The sequence below is a fragment of the Myotis daubentonii genome, chromosome 14 (genome assembly GCF_963259705.1).
Source record: "Myotis daubentonii chromosome 14, mMyoDau2.1, whole genome shotgun sequence".
NCBI classification, from domain to species: domain Eukaryota; kingdom Metazoa; phylum Chordata; class Mammalia; order Chiroptera; family Vespertilionidae; genus Myotis; species Myotis daubentonii.
In genome coordinates, this window is record NC_081853.1 from 27,529,886 (window position 1) to 27,550,225 (window position 20,340).

Below are 20,340 nucleotides of genomic sequence, written 5' to 3' on the forward strand. Positions count from 1 at the left end.
GTCCTGGGGACGGCAGCATGGTTAGAGGCAATGATTCAAAATGACCTCAGCTTTTGTCTAATCCGGTCCTGTGACTAGACTACAGGGGACACCTCACCCAGGGTAGCAATTTCCTCTGCAGCTCTCACCAGGAGACTCACCGACATGGTAAAATGGGTGCTGCTGCTACAAAGCTCAAGCTGAGATGAAACGCACAGTACACACACACACCAAGAACGCTCCACTGTACTTGCTTGGTATACAGGTTTCTATATGTGTATGTAAACATACAGAAAAAGGCCTGGAAGGATAGAAACTAACCAGTGACACTCATTTCCTCAGAAAAGTGACGAGGTTATTAAGACTGGAAGCAGCTATCAAAGAAGGCTTCAGCTTTGTCTGAAATAGACTTTTTCAAAAAGAATGTATTTCTTCTGTAAGTAACCAATTTTTAGAACTGCCCAAACAAGATGATACCAAAACACCACTTTTAAAGTAAAGCGAAGCAATTTACTTTCCCCTAACAGTCCTCAGATGGGGCATCTCACCCCAGAGGGTGTACAGGAATGCTTGCTGGCAGTATTTGACTGCCAGGCTGCTGGCATTTAGTTCTCCAGAGACGAGTGTGAGAGAAAGTCTCACTCCACAAGGTAGCATCCCAGGCACAGCAACAACAACTTGGCTTGGTTGTACTTATAAACTCATCTGTGACCCCTTCTTAAGAATTTCCTGTCTTTGATTTGAACTACTGAGATGCCAGCCCATGTTCCGTCTGGACATATAAAATGGTAAGTTTTATAACAAATGGGCTAGAGAAGTGAGTTGAAAAGCATGGCAGGTGCTGTGGCCAGGAAGCCCAAGTGGCCTGGGCTTTATGCCTCCTTTCAGGAGTGTGCAAAAACATTGGGAATAAGGGTTGTCCAGGCACCATCCTGCAACTTTGTACTTAGCGAGGGCTTTAAGGCATATGTCCCAGTGAGCAGTAGTCAGGCAAAAGCTGAGAGCCTTGCCGAAACCGGTTTGGCTCAGTGGATGGAGCGTCGGCCTGCGGACTGAGGGGTCCCAGGTTCGATTCCGGTCAAGGGCATGCACCTGGGTTGCAGGCACATCCCCAGTGGGAGATGTGCAGGAGGCAGCTGATCGATTTTTCTCTCTCATCGATGTTTCTAACTCTCTCTCTCCCTTCCTCTCTGTAAAAAATCAATAAAATATATTTAAAAAAAAAAAAAAAAGCTGAGAGCCTTCAAGAGAAAGTTGGGAGGGCCCTTCCCCAGTGGTTAGCTGTTTTCACACAGGACCGTCTGCCTTCAGACCCCCAGCCCTTGGGGAGCAGCTCTTAGCTCCCAGTAATGAGAGACAGAATGGTGATAACAGGCAAAACAGAAGAATGTGTTCTTTGCTCCCTTTTAATTCCATCCTCTCTGACACTACTGTGGGATATGCATCCAACAACAAGTATTTATGGAGCATCTGCCAAGTGTCTGGCACTGTGCCAGGTGCTGGGACACAGAGAATGGGACAGATACGCTTACATTCTATTGGCGAAGGCATCATAAACCAGTGATGGCGAACCTATGACACGCGTGTCAGAGGTGACACGCAAACTCATTTTTTTGGTTGATTTTTCTTTGTTAAACGGCATTTAAATATATAAAATAAATATCAAAAATATAAATCTTTGTTTTACTATGGTTGGAAATATCAAAAAATTTCTATATGTGACACGGCACCAGAGTTAAGTTAGGGTTTTTCAAAATGCTGACACGCCGAGTTCAAAAGGTTCGCCACCACTGGTCATAAACAGATATATGTAATCAGATGATTTAAAATTTGTTGTTTTTGTTGTTAATCACTTGAGGATATTTTTTCCCATTGATTTTTTTAGAGAGTGTAAGGGAGGGGAAGAGACACAGAAAGAGAAACATCGATGTGAGAGAGACACATCGACCGTGCCCCGACCAGGACCAGGGATGGAGCCTGCAACCGAGGTATGTGCCTTTGACCAGAATCTAATCCAGGACCCTTCAGTCTGCCGGTTAACGCTCTATCTGTGAGCCAGACTGGCCAGGGCTCAGATGATGTTCAATAATGATAATTGTTATGATGAAACCACATGCGTAATGTGACTGACAAAGACTGGCGGGGACAGCATATGATAGAGTTTAGCAGAGACCTCTCTGGGAGGGGAGCGAGGCCATGGCCTGGGTTCTGGGAGAATGATAACTGTGCAGGGGGCCACTGTGGAAGGCTTATGCCTGTGGGGGCTGCTCCTGTCTCTTCCAGCCCAGCCAGGGCATCCAGCCATCTGGGACAACAGATGTGGCTCACATCTTGTGGGTGGTCTGTGCTCCTGGGCAGTTCATTGTAAACTCATCACAGGAACATTCATGCTGCTGCTTATTTTATTTGCCAGCTGATTCCACCCACGATTTCACACACATCTGAGAAAGCTGATTTCATATGAACCAAAGGTGTAGGAATAGAGTGTACTGGCAGGTAACTGGCATGGGATTTCAAAAATTATTGTTACTTTAATAATGAACACTTGTATGGCGCTTATTTTGTATCAGGCACTGCTCTTAACACGTTGCAAATGTTAAATCATTTTGTTGTCACAACAAACCTGAATGCCAGACACTGAGGAGTATTATTATCCTCAGTTCTTGCATGAGAACATGGGACTGTTTCTCCAATCATGGTCCAGCGTCACTACCCTTTATGTAAAGATGCAACTTTGGCTGAGGCCTCATATTTTCTGTTGCCAAATCAGAGAAACTAGCCAGAAGGCCCCATCCTATGTGCAAAGTCCATACTGTGAGGAGGAGATGAAGTTTGGAGGAAGAGCCTTAGAATCATTGATGAAATCTGGCAGTGAAAATATTGGCTGCAACATCACTGTACTTGCCCAGTAGAGGTGCTCAAAACCCGAGCAAATTGCAGTACTGTGTCTGTGTCCATGAAAATGCCAGTCAAGGGATCACTGCCACTCTAGGCATGGTTTTCCCACCGCACTTCTCTTGTGCTGGACAACCAGGGCTCCCACCCTTCACCTCCTGCTGCTGGCCTGCCCCATCTGTGCTTCTTGACCCTGTGCAACCCCTCCCTCTCCACTGATTGGGCAGGAAGTGAACCACTTAGCACGGACTGCACCTAGTCAACCCAGGATTGCCCTCGTTAAAATGAGATCTGAGAGGTGATCTGATGGCAGCAGGCTCTGAAGCCAGGAGGACCTGCAGTCTCTGGGCTGGTGGTCACCATAGCACACAGGGGTGGATGAATGACAAGCAGACAGGCAGAGAGAGGCAGGGATGCAGGGAGCAATCCATCTGCTGAATGGCTTTCCCATCCAGTGTTCCATGCCTGGGTGCACCTCACTCACTGTTCTAGGTCTCCTTTACCTATGTCCTTATACGACCTCCCCCTCTTGTTATGGAGCTGGTTGGCCTCGGATTCTGTCTCTTGCATACAAACATGGTTTTACTGGAGCAAACGGTATGAGGCCTGGACTGTACACTGTTCCCTGTGTGCCTCACACGGTTCCCCGGGGATTCAAAGGCCTGTGAAGGCCTGTACTGAAGAGACAGGTCTTCTAACCACTTAGATGATTCACTGTGAAGTTTCAATCACTTGTCACCAAAAACGAAAACTTCTAGAATTCAGATGGTCTTAGGCAAGTCCATTTGTCTAAGAAATCCCATTCTACAGGACAGATATTTTTTCTTGGCACTATTATAATGCCAACTCTTCGGGCCAAATACTTCCTTTGCTGATGGCTTTTCAGTGCTACCTGCACACTCTTTAATGGCGAGCATGATTTTCTCCTCCCCACATTAGGCATGGAGATAATAATAGTGAGTCCAATGGTTTTTGAATTTTCAGCACAGAATCTTTCTTTCTTTTCTTTTTTTTAATGTTACTTGAAATCTCAGTACAGAGCAATATAAGACAAGCCACCTCTGGGTTTCTTCTCTCTGTACCCATCCCCCCACTCTCAGCCAAAGGTTCTTCTAGAACCCAGGTGCTCTGGGAACAAACATTTGGTGCACTGCTCAGGGTGGGAGATCCTTTCATCCTATCTCACAAATACAGGGGCACCCATTACATGTTATAGACATACTATAGCCCATCCCAAGCCCTGGAAATGCTCTGGAAACAGTGAAATGAAAGACATGTCCCCAACACAAAGGAGAGGAGGGGCAGATAAGATGCCAACAGCCCGCAAACAGAGCCTGTGCCCAGTTACAAGGCGGTCACAAGTACAGTTAGGCCTCCAGGCTCAGAGATGGGAGAAATGGCCAGAGTTAGAGCAGTTGGCAGCTCCATAGAGCTAGTGGCGCTTCAATAAGATTTCAACAGATTTACATAAAAAGAGAAAGTAAACTGAGGGGTGGGGGTAATGGGTGCATCCAGACAGGAGGAGAAGCAACAATAAGGGTGAAAAAGGGACCAATTAGCTTGTGAATTAGGTCAGATAAGAGGGCATTCCAACTGGGAAAATGAGAAGGGGCCAGATTTTGAATGACAGGTTAGGAAAATTCAACTCATCTGGGAGACCAGCAAGAGCCCTGCATGATTCAACTTAGGAGGAAAAACACATTAGGAAAAAGAAAAACAAGATAAGACCAAAATTAGACATCAAGCTGCTCAGATGTGGTGTTTGAAAGACGAAGGGTCAACGGTGATGACACATTTCCCTATTGCTGACTCTCCCCCAAAAGGGTAACAAGCCTTCTGGACGGGCGAAGGCAAGCTGCATCGTCTTCCCCTTACTCATCGGGCATCGCAGAGCATGCTGACTCATTTGAAGCCACCCATTTGAGGACTCTGGGGTCCTGACTCACAAGCCTTCCCAGAAGAATCCTCTCCAACAAGAACACCTGGTCACCAGCCACGTGCTCAGCAGCAGTGAGAACAGTCTGCGGCCCATGCTTCTCAGATCTGTTTCCTTCTGTTCAAATCGCGAAAGGGAAACACCCAAACTCTCTCCCAGCCTCAACCTGAGCCAACTACGACACACTTAGAGCCAAAGAATTCAAAGAAAAATGGCCCAAACTATCACAGCAGAGCACACATGCAAGTGCACACAGTCATCCCTGAAGCAGGCATGAGCATCCTTGCTGAACTGGGAAAGGTGGGGGCTGCACTCTATCCAGCCTGCCCCGAAGGAAGGGCCGGATGCTACAAACTTCCGTGGGAATATGGTATAAAATGTTTCCTCACCAGACACAATTTGATGGTGACACATTTGGGCTGGCCAGCTCTCTCTCTCTCTCTCTCTTTCTCTCTCTCTCTCTCTCTCTCTCTCTCTCTCTCTCTCTCTCTCTCTCCCCCTCCATAAGCGAGAACCCAGAAACATGAAGAGGGCACATTTGGGAGTGGAGATAAGGCATCAAAAGTCTGAATGCCCTACACAAGGCTCATGGACAAGGTGGTGCACAGACACCCTCTTGTCCTAGTCCTCCAGTTCCAGGCATTGTGTTCTAAAAGCTCTGCAGGGCGGATGAGAATGACATCATCAGAAAAGGGGACAAGGCAGAAAGAAGAGAGCTGCCTGTACATCCTCTATCAGCAGAGGAACGTTTTCCAGGAGGGCGCACTGGACTTCCCAGCACCTCCCTCTGAATTCACAGGAGCCTGTTCCTGAGGCTCTGGGGGCCCAGGGGCGGGAGCACCTGTGGTGGCCTTACAGTCAGGAGAGCGTGTCAACCACAGTTCAGCCAGTGACTCAGCACTGTTGGGAAGTTGAGACCACTCTGATGTCACCAGCTGCTGTCAACACTGGACCCACCCGGCGCCGGTCCCACACGCAGGAGGAAACTGTTAAACCAGCTTCCTGGTGACTGAGGCCCTCTTCCACAATGAACATGCCATCTCTCCTTCACTGGTTTTCTGTGCCAATTAGTTTTCCAAAATTTATTAATACAATAATGTATACCTGGTGTGTGTTTTTTTTTTAAATTTCAGAGCCAAAGGCAGTCCAATGGAAAGAAAAGCAAGAGTTTAAGTATAATTTTCTAGTTCGTGGTGCATCCATTTAAGGCAGCATCATGTGACTTCATTTTTGTAGATGAAGAAATTAACCTGCTTTGCACGTTCTTCCACTTCACCTCTCCTCCATCCTGTCCTGCTCCTAACCGCTGGCCTCTTCACCATCACTGCTACATGGCACCGAGGTTTACAACTTCTATGTTCTGTTCTAGAAATATAGGTGTTTGTACCTCATCTAGCGCTCGATTTATTTATTTTTTTTATTCCTCACCCGAGGATATTTTTCCATTGATTTTTAGGGAGAGTGGAAAAGAGAGGGCAAGACAGAGAGAAACACTGCTGTGAGAGAAATACATCAACTGGTTGCCTCCTGCATGAGCCCCAACCAGGGCCCAGGTGGGGCAGGAGCCTGCAACCGAGGTGCATGCCTTTGACTGGAATTGAACCCGGGAACCTTTTGTCCGTGGGCGGACGCTCTATCCACTAAGCCAAACCGGCTAAGGCTAGAGCTTGATTCTTAAAATTAAAAAAAACAACAACAATCAGCACTTATAATATTTTGATTGTGCCAGTTGCTCCCTCCAGAGGCAAGTGGAGACCCTCAGAGGAAGACATGCAGATGAGTCACTGAAGTTGTGCTGCCCAAAGGGAAATAAAACAAACTGATTGGGAGGAGGACTTGAGGAGGGGATGGAGAGTGTATGAAAGTTATTTTCCTCAGAAGTTGAAAGCATTTCTCTAACTCTGATCATGAAGGATGGAAGGAACAAAACTAGGGGCCCTCATTTACATATTCCTCTGTATTTTTCAAGCACCAACTAGGTGCAGGATACAATGAGAAGCACTTAATATGCATAGGAGAACATTTCTTGCCTACAAAGAGCTCCTAAGGAAGAGAAAGGAAAATCAAAGAGTGTACAAAGAGTGAAAGTTCCTAGAAGGCAGGATTTTTTTTCTATTTTGTTCATTGTTGCATTTTTTGTAGTTAGACTAGCCAATGACTTAATGAATGAGTGAATGAATGAATGAATGCCAGAGTTAATAGTGGAGGGAGGTTAAGGAATGTGGGAGGGAGAATGAGGGAGGGAGATATCTATAACATCAGTAAGAGAAGGTCTGGAGGGCAGGTGATTCAGGCTTGAATGCTCAGAGACCGTTCCCAAAGAGAGTTTGGGTTGAATACTGAAGGCCAAGTAGGAGGCAGAAATGGGAAGGGAATTCCCAGTAGTGGGATAGAAGCAGAAGGTGAGTATGGGAACATGGCAGGAAATGAGGGAGAATGACAAGAGAGAGCATTTCATGACAAGACTGGCTTTACTCCAGGGGTGAGAGGGAGAATCGTGGAGGACTGTCAGCAGGGGAGCAGCATGGTCAGGTCTGTGTTTTAGAGATACCCCTGCTTGGGCAGGGTTGGGGTAGATGGGGCTGGAGGTGGTAGTCCAGCCAGGGGTTGAAGCTGTCTCTGGAATAAGACAAGATAAGAAGCTGAACTAAGGCCTGAGGTTGGAGAGAAGAACTCAGCCCTGAAAAACATGTAGAAGGTAGAATCTGGACAGTTTGGTAGCTGAAGGGCTTTGTGGGTGAGCTCCTGATCTGATGGGGTGGTGGCATCATTCATAAAGAGAGGGAATGAAAGAAGAGCAGTGGGCCCGACCGATGTGGCTCAGTGGTTGAGCGTCGACCTATGAGCCAGGAGGTCAAGTTTCGATTCCTGGTCAGGGCACATGTCTGGGCTGCAGGCTCAATCCCCAGAAGGGGGTGTACAGCAGAGAGCCAATCAATGATTCTCTCTCATCATTGATGTTTCTATCTCTCTCTCCCTCTCCCTTCTTGTCTGAAATCAGTAAGTACCACTGTATGTTGTGTACATGGGATATCCAACTAGTAATGTCTCTATTATTTTTTATTTTTATCCTCAACTGAGGATATTTTTTCTATTGATTTTTAGAGAGAGTGGAAGGGAGGAGAGGATGAGAGAGAGACAGAGAAAGAGAGAGAGAGAGAGAGAGAGGGAGAGAAACGCTGGGGATCAAACCTGTAACTGAGGTACGTGCATGCCCTTGACCAAGAATCAAACTCGAGACCGTTTGGTCCAAGGACCGAGGCTCTAATCACTGAGAAACCCGGCCAGGGCTGGGGATGTCTTTAGACACGTGTATCTATTTACATATCAGAGAATTATTGGCAAGTAAGTGGTAGGTAAAGCCACAGGCAGAAAGCTGTAGGGTAGTATGAAAGTGAATGAGAAACACTACCTATCCTATAAGGATGGACAGACTCAGAGAAGTCCATGAAGTAGACTGAGATTGCTGAACTAGGACAGGGTGTCGCTGATTCAGTGCAGAGTGTATGAATGAATGAATGAGTACAGTGTGGACAAGGGTAGGTTTATAGTTGTGACTACTCAGAATACAAAGTTTACTATTGTGTTATTATTTATTAACTACTGTGTTATTTTCTATATGAACAAATGTAAACCTACTTTTGTCCCACCCTGTATATCTCATCCCTGCCTCTCCTTCTGGGTTTCCCTCCCTGAAGTAGCTTCAAGCACTAGATTGTAAACTAGAATCTGTCCCCGTTAATCTTGGATTGACAGCTACGAGAGACACAGCTTAGTTCTGGATGTGATTATAAAGTTTCTCTAGGATTTTCAGGAAATGCTGGAAGTCAAGCATGGGTTCTCCAACCATGGGTTTCTCTGGTACTTTGTTTTGGTTTTTAAAAAATGTCTTTTAATTTAATTTTATTTATTTATTTTTTATATTTTATTGATTTTTTACAGAGAGGAGGCTAGAAACATCGATGAGAGAGAAACATCGAATGTCTTTTAATTTTAAAATAGTTTAGGTACAGAGAAAGTAGGAAAGACAGTACAGAGAATTCCCATATATCCAACACCCAAGTTTCCCTATTCTTAACACCTTACCTTGGTGTGCCACCTTCGTCATAACTAGTGCACTAATTCTGATGCATTATTAAATAACGTCCATACATTGTTGAAATCTCCTTAGTTTTCAAGCAATGTCCTTCCGTTGTTCTAGGAAAGCACCCAGGACACCACATTACATTTGGTTGTCATGTCTCCTTGGGCGCCTCTGGGCTGTGATAGTTTCTCACATTTTCTGTTTTTGATGATCTTTCCAGTTTTAAAGAGTACTGGTCACGTTTTATAGAATTTCATTCAGTTTTGATTTTTCTGATGTTTTTCTCATTATCAGACTGGGGTTATAGGTTGTCAAGAGGAAGCCCAAGAGGTCAGGTGCCATTTTCATCATATCATATCATATCATATCATATCATATCATATCATATCATGGTATATGAGTTATCACAGTTGATGTTGATGTTGGTCACCTGGCTGAGTCCTGTCTGTCAGGTCTCTCCACTGTACAGTTACTCCCCCCCCCCGCCCCCCCCCCCCCCCCCGCCAACACACACTGTGCTCTTTGGAAGGTCACTATGTGCAGGCCACACTTATGGAGTAAAGCGTTTCCTTTCCCCTTCTTGAGTGGGGAGGAAATTAGCTTTCTGAATCTCACCCTGCCTTGCCCTGGCCATTGTGGTTCAGTTAGCTGGGCATCGTCCTGTGCACCAAAAAGTTGCCAGTTTGACTCGCAGTCAGGGCACATGATGGGATTGCAGGCTGGATCCTTGGTTGGGGGGAAGCCTGGAAGGATGTCTTGTCTAGGGGCCCATCTGGCAAGCCCTCCAGAGTATATTTGTTGCTGTTCTGGTTGTCTACTGAATTGTCATGCATGAGGCTGGCCTAACTTAAAAGTCAGGAATAAGTTAAGAACCTCCAAAAGGGGAGGAATCGGAAAGAAGTACTTGAAAAAAATAATGATGTGTCATAGTGTTTTGCAGATAATGTCCTTCTTTGTTACATTTACAGCACTCACTTCTATAAACCAAGAGCTTCAAAATAAAGGCACACAATGTGATCAGAGACTGTATCACTACAAAAAAAGTAAGGTAAAGAATTTCACCCTGGCCGGATGGATCAGTTGGTTGGAGCCTCATCCCATACACCAAAGATTGCCAGTTTGATTACCAGTCAGGGCACATATACAGGTTGCAGGTTCGATCCCTGGTGGGGGCATATATGGGAGGCAACTGGTCGATGTTTCTCTCTTACATCAATGTTTCTGTCTCTCTCCCCTTCCTTTCTAAAAATCAACAAACATATTCTTGGGTGAGGATTAAAAAAAAAATTTTATACCAAGATTGTAGGAAAGAAGACTGTAATTTAAAAACACAATGACACTCCAACAAAAATACTTGCCATGTGAGTAAGGAAACTTAGCATAATAGTTTTTTATAATTTAATAAAAAAAATTATTGTATCCTGGTAAGATAAGACCCTATCACCCTACTTTGGTTTCCCCCAGAGTAAGGAAAAGCAAGGAGGTAACAAACATAAACTGTTTTTCTTTTTCACCCGTTTTCCTCCTTATTGCCTGGACTTTAAAGTTCAATGTCATGTAAACATTAACCAGCTTCTTAAATAAAACCACAAAGAGCAAACTGTGACCTGAGCATGTGATTTATCTAAATACTTTCCCATGAGCTCTAAGGATTCTAATTTTCTCTCTGCCAGCCTGTCTCTATCGCATAGAATTAGCTTTAAAATAGTCTTGACTTATCATCATCATCATTATTGTAATTGAAGTGTTTTCCAAAGAATTTCTATCAGAGATGATTACAGATGAAAATATCTATTAAGTTGCTTTTTAAATATACTTCAGGTAAAAAGTAGTAACTAGATTTTTTTTTTAAATTAAAAAAAAATTTTTTTTTAAAATAGCAGTACAAATGGGCAAAAGTGATCACACTGGCTGAAGTTTGGAACCCACTGAACTCTTGCATTAGTCAGTTTCACAGGTCCAGCTTACTGCACACAGAAAGCCTGAATCATCTTCTTATAACTTTGGGAAGAACCCACAGCAGCTAAGACGGTACTTTTATGTGTTTTTGCTAGTCACCAGTCACCATCTAAACCAGCGGTTCTCAACCTGTGGGTCGCGACCCTTCTGGGGGTCGAACGACCCTTTCACAGGGGTCGCCTAAGACCATCGGAAAACACATATATAATTACATATTGTTTTTGTGGTTAATCACTATGCTTTAATTATGTTCAATTTGTAACAATGAAATTGGGGGTCACCACAACATGAGGAACTGTATTAAAGGGTCGAGGCATTAGGAAGGTTGAGACCCACTGATCTAAACACATTAGCAACAGTTTTCCTTTATAATACAATTGTCCTGATTACTGGAGTCTAAATCACTCAGGCAAATCCTTGAAAACAAATCACATGCCTCATGAACACAATCTTTGCAAGACTGGTATGAAAAAGGGAGATTTCTCTGCATTTGCTTTGGATGTTTTTAGATTTCCTCCTAGGCTACATTTTATTTGCCACAAATTATAAAATAATATAAGATTATAGTGACATAGCCTAACATTAGTTATGTTGCTGAAAAATCTAACCCTTAGTTTTAAGATCTTGATTTTATAAAAAGGATCTGTCTTCCTTGTTCCTCTCTACCTCCACCGTGGTGGTGTGTTCTTTTGTGATGTATGTGTCGTTTAGAGTTGGCTTGCTAGGCCTGAATTGTGTAGCCCATATGATATCAAATAACTGCAAGACTAATATTAAGAAGATGCTAATTTCCTTAATATTTTATCTGCACCAAGATGGTTTTCCTTAACACATAATTACATATATTTGGACGTTTGGTGAATTATTATATGGTTAATCCCTCTCAACTGCAGGAAGCCTAGATATTTGTAAATTTCCTCGGTGCACCGTTTCTGATTAGTTGACCTTTTCTAAATACCAAACCGACCAGTTGCCATCAATTCTATCACCTTCCTGATCACCTTGCATTTATCCATAAATAAAGTTCTTGGTTGTTTTAATTTGCTTTTGAGAATTGGGGATAGGCAAAACAAATGACTATCACATCACAGAGTTTTGAATTTATCCTAAAATGTAACCACTGTTATTTATCGTTATGCCTAAGTTCCAGAGTATATTTGTTGCTATTCTGGTTGTCTACTGTTCTTTTACCTGTATAAATACACCCTTCATTTTACAAAGTGACTTAATTTGTTTTATTGATTCTAGGTGTCAGTGACAATGGACTTGATTAACTTTGAAAACACAACTGTTATCGTCATATTATTTCTGAATAATACATTCACATCCTTTCCATTCATGCTAATTCTTTAAGTCTCTTCCTCTCTCTCTTTCCCTCCTACCTTGCTTTCCTTCCTTCATCAAACATTTATTGAGAATCTACATGTCAGGCACTATGCTAGATGTAGGGAATCAATGATGGATAAACTCTCCGTCCCCCATGAAGCTATTTATTGATTTAACACCTTTCTTTCCTGTTTATTCCAAAGGTCATGTGTAGAAAATACACTAATGAAATTCACGGGAAAGAAAGCAAACATGGGCAGCTTTCACTGAGTTGGAAAAAAAAAATAATAAGTCACCAACCTTTAGCTGTTGCAGAGTAATCTTTCTTCTGTTGGGGCTCTGGTTATATCAACAATTCTTTTCTCCAAGAACTGGCCCTGGGGAGGGCATTCCTCCTCTTCTATCGTAAATAACATTGGGTGGGAGTACTTGGAGGGACACCAGTTTGATGGAACCCAGAGCAGCAGGAGAGCCTTCCTAGAAAACGCAGATGCCCACACTCGTTTGGTGTGGCTGTTTGAGGCCTCTGGTAGAGAGCTCCTGTGGAAAACCACAAATGCACAGGAAATTGGACAAAATCAGATAAAGGCAAACCATTAAATGACACACGTACAGAAAGGAAACAGTTAAGAATTAACCCAAACTCATTTAAGGCTATAAGAGCGAGTGGTGCAACGGTTTAGTTAATAAATAGCTAGTCTCCAAAGCTAGCGTATTTGAACCAAATGACTAAGGGCTTTCATAGCTATGAGGGAGCAGGTGGATGGAGAAATGAAACCATCACAGAGAGAATCATAAATTGCTGTGAGAAGTAGGAGCAGGCACTGTAAACTAGACCATCATAGATCTGGACATCTATTGCTCTCTACATAATCATGCATACATCTATTGATAATTTCATTAAATACTTGTTGAGTTCTACTGTTTTTAGATTATGGTGTTGAGGATACAGCAGTGAAAATGCCCTCATGGACCTTAAAATTCAGCAATATGTGGAAGGCACACTGAATAATCAACTGGAAATTAGGTAGAGATTCTACAAGGAAAATGGCAATGTTCAAACTTGAGTCTGAGTTTGGCTAGTGTTTTGAATTCCAGAGCTCCAAAAACCTTCCAGTGGAACAAACTGTCTCTTACCTCCTCATCCTTTCCCTAGTCTGAGGTTGTCTCCCCGCCCCCTTTATTTTATTCTCTCAGCTTAGAAAGACCTGTCATGTCTGTAGGCTCTGGTCCATCTGTACTCAGGCCTCCAGTCCCCTAATTTCTAATTTCTTCACTCTTTTTGACTTCTGCAAATTGAGTTCAAGTTCCTGGACATCCAGATTCAATATTTTCCCAACATCCTGTATTTAACTGATCAATACAAATGATCCCACTCAAAACACCCTAACCTAGCCCTGAAGAACTGGAGTGTGGAGTATGATGGCCTGGGCAGTGCCTAGGGAGTGTAGCCGGGGACAGAGGTGAGCAAACCCAAATGTAAGAATAGTTCATAGGAATCTATTTGTAGGGACATGTTGCTTCTAGGAAGACATTCCCAGAAATACTTCATCCTATATTGTGGTTTGGAGATACTTTAGTGGTAAAAGTAAATAAAATTAGAAAAAAAGAGCACTTGTAAATTCAAACAAAACAAAAAATATAGGATGGAAAACTACTTGTGGAAAGTGACCATCACTGGAGAGAACAGAGAAGGAGAAACTGAGGAGGAGGCTTTTATCGTTGTGTCTCCAATACTATGCAAGTGGGGAGATGACTGGTCTTCTGGTCCATCTGGAAGGCATATCCCATACAAGAGACATGTAATATCATCATTTAATTCATTTATTCATTCCCCTAGTTTTTGTTTTGTTTTTTGAGCATATACTGTGTGGTCCAGATACCATTGAAGATAACCCACCAGACAAGATAATGTCTTCCCTCTTTGAGCTCACAGCCTAATGTGAAATGCAGGATTATAAACAACTAATTAGAATACTATAAATTAGGGTTTTTGATTCAAGGTTCCTTGGGACCTCAGAAGGTAGGCAGTCCCATACTTCGCAGAAAGATCAAAGAAAGCATTCCCAAAGAGACCTTTCTGTAGACTTCCAAAGAACAGGGTTTTTCCATGGTGGAATTTGTTGTGTGTGTGTGTGTGTGTGTGTTAGCTCTTCCTAATGGGAAAAGATTGTTTAGAACTAGTCTACATGAATAGTACAGTTTTCTTGGCAAATATAGCTCTCATTGTTAAACTAAAATTCCAGTTCATTTTTAGAATCAGTATGGAAATCACTCACTTCGGCCAGAATTGAAAAAAAGTTTTTGAATCTCCAAAGTCAAGGGCTAAATCTTTAAGCAGCATTAGAAGACATAGTAACTGAGAGACCTGGCCTGATTGGCCAGACATCCTTATTTCTCTTTCCCAATTTATGATTGGTAACTGGCTCAACCTGGGAGCTTTAGGGCCATGTAAGAGCAAGCTCCACATTTCCTGAACAAAAAGTAAAATGTGTATGGGTGTGCAGCAGGGGCTCTTCCGCACTTAAAGGAAGCACTTCCAAATAGTTCTCAATAATAGCGGGAGGACTTGAATTAATTTTTATTTTCCCTGGTGCCTAAGCCTTCATACCTGAAGGCCCTGTCTTAGTTTGCTAGGGCTGTAATAACAACATGCCACAGGTTTAAACAACAGAAATTAATTTTCTTATGTTCTGGAGGCTGGAGGTCCAAGATCAGGTGTCAGCAGGGTTGGTGTCCTCTGAGGTCTCTCTCCTTGGCTTGCAGATAGCTGTCCTGTGACTATGTCCTAACATGGCCTTTTTCTCTGTGTGTACACATCCCTAGTGTGTCTTTTTGTGCTCAAACTTACCCTTCTTATAAAGAGAAAGGTAAGTTTGAATTGGGGTCCACTCTCATGGCCTCATTTTAACGGAATCACCTCTTTAAAGGCCTATCTCCAAATGCAGCCACATTTTAAAGTACTAGAGGCCTGATGCACGAAATTCATGCAAGAGCAGGCCTTCCTTTCCCCAGCTGCCGGCACTGGCTTCCCTGTGGCACCTGGGACCCGGGCTTCTCTCTGGCCGCCAGCAGGCACCCGGGACTCGGGCTTCCCTCATAGCCCCAGCTTCCTCTGGAAGGTCATCCGGAAGGATGTCTGGTCTAATTAGCATATTATGCTTTTATTATTATAGATTAGGACTTCAACATGTAGATTTGGGGGGGACACAATTCAGTCCATAACAGCCCGCCTCTGCAGATTCTTGCTGTCTGATTGCCTTGTGATTCATTGTGTGGAAAGCAATATGAAGCACAGAGAAAGCCAGGGACCATTGGGCCCTCTACTTCATGAGAGAATGCCTACCTCAAACCAAGAGAGAAGTGGAAGTCTTGGGTTCTGCACCCCCTTATGCATACCTGCACTATATTGCAGAGAGAACCTCCTTTCATGGCCTTCTAGTATTTGGGGCATCTCCCTGACAGTTTCTACTAGAAACAGTTCAAATGTCTCTGTATTTTATACCTTAGGACAGGGGTGGGCAAACTTTTTGACTCGAGGGCCACAATGGGTTCTTAAACTGGACCGGAGGGCTGGAACAAAAGCATGGATGGAGTGTTTGTGTGAACTAATATAAATTCAAAGTAAACATCATTACATAAAAGGGTACGGTCTTTTTTTTTTTAGTTTTATTCATTTCAAACGGGCTGGATCCGGCCCGCAGGCCGTAGTTTGCCCACGGCTGCCTTAGGATGACAGGGGAAAGATACAAACAATGACTACCAGAGGCTTCAGACTAAGGGAGTCTTCAAAGATCTCAGGTTGGTTTTATAAGCAAACTACAATGTGCAAACAGAGTCAAGGGGAGAGGAAGTAAAAGAACTCTGCAAGGCACAGTTAGCAGCACTATGAAAGTTACTGTTTCCTGTTTGCTAACAAACCTCATTCTTCCACAGGGGCCTTGCTCAGCATTAGCAGGTCCTGTTTGCCAGCGGCTCTGGGTCAATTTACTGAAAACCAGTTGTTTCCATTTCACCTTGTAGTCTGGGCCAATCCCACCCCTTCCCTTCTTGTCCTTCTCAACAAGTTTCTTCATTGTTTCTAATCCTTCCATTGTCATGTGTTTTCACTTTCCCCAATCCTTTCAAGTACTTCTTGGTTTCTCAGGCCTTTGTCACTTTCCCACTTTCTTTATCAATCCTGGTCCTAAATCACTCCCAGAACCACAGATCCCTCCTTTTACACCCCAATCTTTAGCCCCTCGCATTAAACCCATTTCCTCTAGTCTAGACCCTTCATTACATCAAGCATGTCAAACTCACAGCCGGCGGGCTGCAGGCGGCCCATAACGAATATTTTTGTGGCCCAGCCAATATAATGTATGTAAGAAATGTTTTAATAAAAATTTTGTAACTTAATTTTTACAATATCCTGTTATACATTACTAGGGGCCCAGTGCACGAAATTCGTGCACTGGGTGGGGGGGGGAGTGTCCCTCAGCCCAGCCTGCCCCCTCTCACATACTGGGAGCCCTCAGGCGTTGACCCCCATCACCCTCCAATCGCAGGATCGGCCCCTGACAGAGGTGTCAGGCCTGGACAGGGGACCCTCATTTCCCCCCATCACTGGTTCTGCCCCCAGCCAGGCATCAGGCCTGGGCAGGGGACCCCCAGACCCTCTGATTGCTGGCTCTGCTCCTTGCCCAGGCCTGATGCCTCGGCCAGAGGCGTCGACCCACATCACACTCCGATTGCCTGATCGGCCCCTTGCCCAGGCCTGAGGCCTCCGCCAGAGGTGTCAGGCATGGACAGGGGACCCCCATCTCCCCCCGATCACTGGCTCTGGCCCCCACCAAGGCCTGAGGCCTCTGGCCCAGGAATCATGCCTGGGCAGGGGACCCCCATCTCCCTCTGATCGCTTGCTCCACCCCCCGCCCAAGCCTGACGCCTCTGACCCAGGCTTCAGGCCTGGGCAAGGGGACCATCATATCCCCCCAATCCCCGGCTCAGCCCCCCGCCCAGGCCTGATGCCTCGGCCAGAGGAGTTGACCCTCATCACCCTCCGATCACCAATCACCGGATCGGCCCCTTGACCAGGCCTGAGGCCTCCGGCAGAGGTGTCAAGCCTGGGCAGGGGACCCCCAGCTCCCCGCGGTTGCAGGCTCCGCCCCTGCCCAGGTCTAACGCCTCTGGCCTAGGCGTCCGGCCCTGGCAGCGGGGACTCGCAGCTGCAGCGGCCCCGCGATCGTGGGCTTCGCTTTAGGCCCAGGCAAGGGACCCCTAGCTCCTGGGACTGCCAGCTTCTACCGTGCCCAGCTCCCATCGCTGGCTCCACCCCTACTTCCTGCTATCACTGGCCAGGGCGGAAAAGGCACCTGATTCTCCTATCATGGCTGGGGGGCAGGGCAAAGGCTCCCCCCTGGGTTTCTGATCACTGTCAGTGGCAGGGGCTTCTTCCTGCTTTCCCTTTTGCCTCCCTGCATTGTGCCTACATATGCAAATTAACCGCCATCTTGTTGGCAGTTAACTGCCAATCTTAGTTGGCAGTTAATTTGCATATAGCCCTGATTAGCCAATGAAAAGGGTAGCTCGTACGCCAATTACCATTTTTCTTTTTTATTAGTGTAGATTAATAACGAACCACAACGTTCGCTAATGACTGATTACTATAATCGTGGTGCATTCATTTCCCTTCTGTGCCTTCTGCACAGGAGCACCATTTCTCTCCACTAATACTAGCAGCGAATATTTTAGCAGCCGATTGCCACGTCATTAGTCTTGGACTGACTTGTTTGGTGTGCGCAAAAGGAAATATTTCGCTTTCGGAGAACAAGAAAAATAGGTCCATTTGCGTTACGCTTATTAATCTGTGCAGTCATTCAGTGTCTGGTAAGGTAATGTTCAAGAAAAAATATTAATTTTTATTAAAATGTTGTATTATTTAATGTTAACGATTACTCATTTATTTCAGCTCTTTGTATTCAGCATGACTCTATTGAAATAAACCTACGTTTCTATAAAAATTGAAGCTTTTGTTTTTTTGCAGCCCACATAAACTTAAACCTTGTTCATTTGGCCCGTGTTAGCCTTTGAGTTTGACATGCTTGCATTACATCCATTCCCCTAGCACCTCCCACTAGTCCTTGACTCTCCCACTACCTCAAAGGGAACACAGGAATTTTAATGGTGATAAATAAAGCCCAACTGCCTATCAAAAACACTGTACCAATTTGTGCTCACATCAACAGAGAATTAGATGAAAGGGCTTGATCTCAGAAACCTCTTTACCAACACTATTACTCTTTTATAACTAGCTGATAATATTTTTGTGAAAATAAACATCTTACTGCTGTTTTATCTTGTAATTTTCTTACTAGTAATGTTGAAAATCATGTCATATGTGTTTTGGTTAACTGTATTTCTAATTCTGTGAATTGCCTGTTCGGATTTGTCCATTTTTCAATTGGGTTGCCTTTTTTTTTTAATTGATTTATATATTTGGATTATTAGACTCTTATCATTTATATATCTCATGAATATTTTCTCCTTGATGTCCCTTGTCTTCTAACTATCTGGGCTGACAGGCTAAATATTCCTTAAAATGCTATTAAATGAGCCTGGCTGGCTTGGCTCAGTGGTTGAGTGTTGACCTCTGAACCAGGAAGTCACAATTCAATTCCCTGCCAGGGCACATGTTGCTTTGCAGGCTCAATCCTCTCAGTGTGGGGCATGCAGGAGGCAGCCGATCAATGATTCTCTCTCATCATTGATGTTTCTATCTCTCTCTCCCTCTCCCCTCCTCTTTGAAATCAATAAAAAATATATTTTTTAAAAAAGGATTCCATCCAGTATGAATTCCTGTAAATTTTATAAGGCAAAAGAAACAAGTAAATATGGTACATTGATCAGTGAATTGGATTTCAACAAATGGGTCTGCTTCCTTTCCAGTATATCTGTCTTAAAATCTCACAACTGCATTTCTTAGTTTTATATATGCATTTCCCCTTCATATCAATTACCTTTCTTTTCTTTTTTAATCACACAAGCAAAATATTTTATTGTGGAAAGATTTAAAATATGCAAGTGTATAGACAATAGTAGCAGACATTTTTTTCTGCCTACCCAATAGTCATTCCCCCTTCATCCAGCTCAGATTTTGTTCAGGCAGCCTCTCAAACTTGTTAATTCGATTATGTAATTCTCTAATTTTACTACTTGATTTATGAATTTCTGAAAAAGTTACATTAAGGAGAGAGGTGGGATAAATAAAAAAACCTAACCTCAGGTCCTTCAGTGAGACTGAGGGGCCTGGAACTATGGGGGGTGAGCATACAGAGAGAGGTTTACATTTAACAGTGTAGTGAGCCTGCCTTTGTATCTGTTGTGGTTCCAGTTAGAAGGTGCTCAGATAAATTCCTAAAAGGGGTCTAAAATGGATTCTGAGTGGGGCAGTTTTCAGAACTGGTGGACTGGCAAGCCCAGTAGACATCTACTCTGATGAGAGCGTTAGGGGAGAGAACTTGGCATGCGATATGACATTGGACAGATGTTGGTATCTTGCCTGACCCTAGGGAAGACAGGGACTAAGCCAGAAGCAGAGAACGTCTTTTTATGAGGGACTTTGTGTGACTTAAAATGGCAGTCTTGTTAATGTGGTGAGATTGCCTATGTGGCTAGAGGTCTGGGGACTGGCTCTCAGGTTACAAGTAAAATATCACAAATATGTTGCAGACACAGATTCAGAGAGCCATGAAATGTGCACAAAATTCTTTAGAGCCAAAGAATGCACATTCACGTCCAATACAGCAGAGGAATACGCTGCAAAATAGACACGATTCTTACGTAGAAGCAGTGGACTCTTCTTCCACGTGTTCTTTTAATTTTTTTCTTACAAAATATTTCACACCTCATATAACTTCATATGTAAGAGATAAAGAAGGCTACTAAACATCAATCATCTGGCTTGAGACAGAACATTATAAATCTCTTTGAAGACCCAGGTATGTGTTTTTATTTAATACCCTAAACTGAAAACTGAACCCCACATCTTCACTTTGTATGCCATTGGCAGATCTGCACCACATGCTCATACCCACACATATTATTTCAATGGTGACAGGACCATCAGAATTGCGTAAACAAGAGTTTTTTAAATTTTTTGGTTTGCAGACCCCTTTACATT

General features: G+C 43.8%; 1 protein-coding gene across 3 annotated transcripts in view; it reads right to left on the reverse strand.

The window, feature by feature from the left end:
* Positions 1-20,340, reverse strand: part of ZBTB38 (zinc finger and BTB domain containing 38) — a 125,939-nt gene that overhangs the window by 101,896 nt on the left and 3,703 nt on the right. For all 3 annotated transcript variants that reach the window (XM_059663763.1, XM_059663757.1, XM_059663760.1), the window contains exon 3: positions 12,480-12,719. The gene's annotated coding sequence lies outside the window, so the exon portion shown is untranslated. The remainder of the gene's footprint in view (positions 1-12,479; positions 12,720-20,340) is intronic.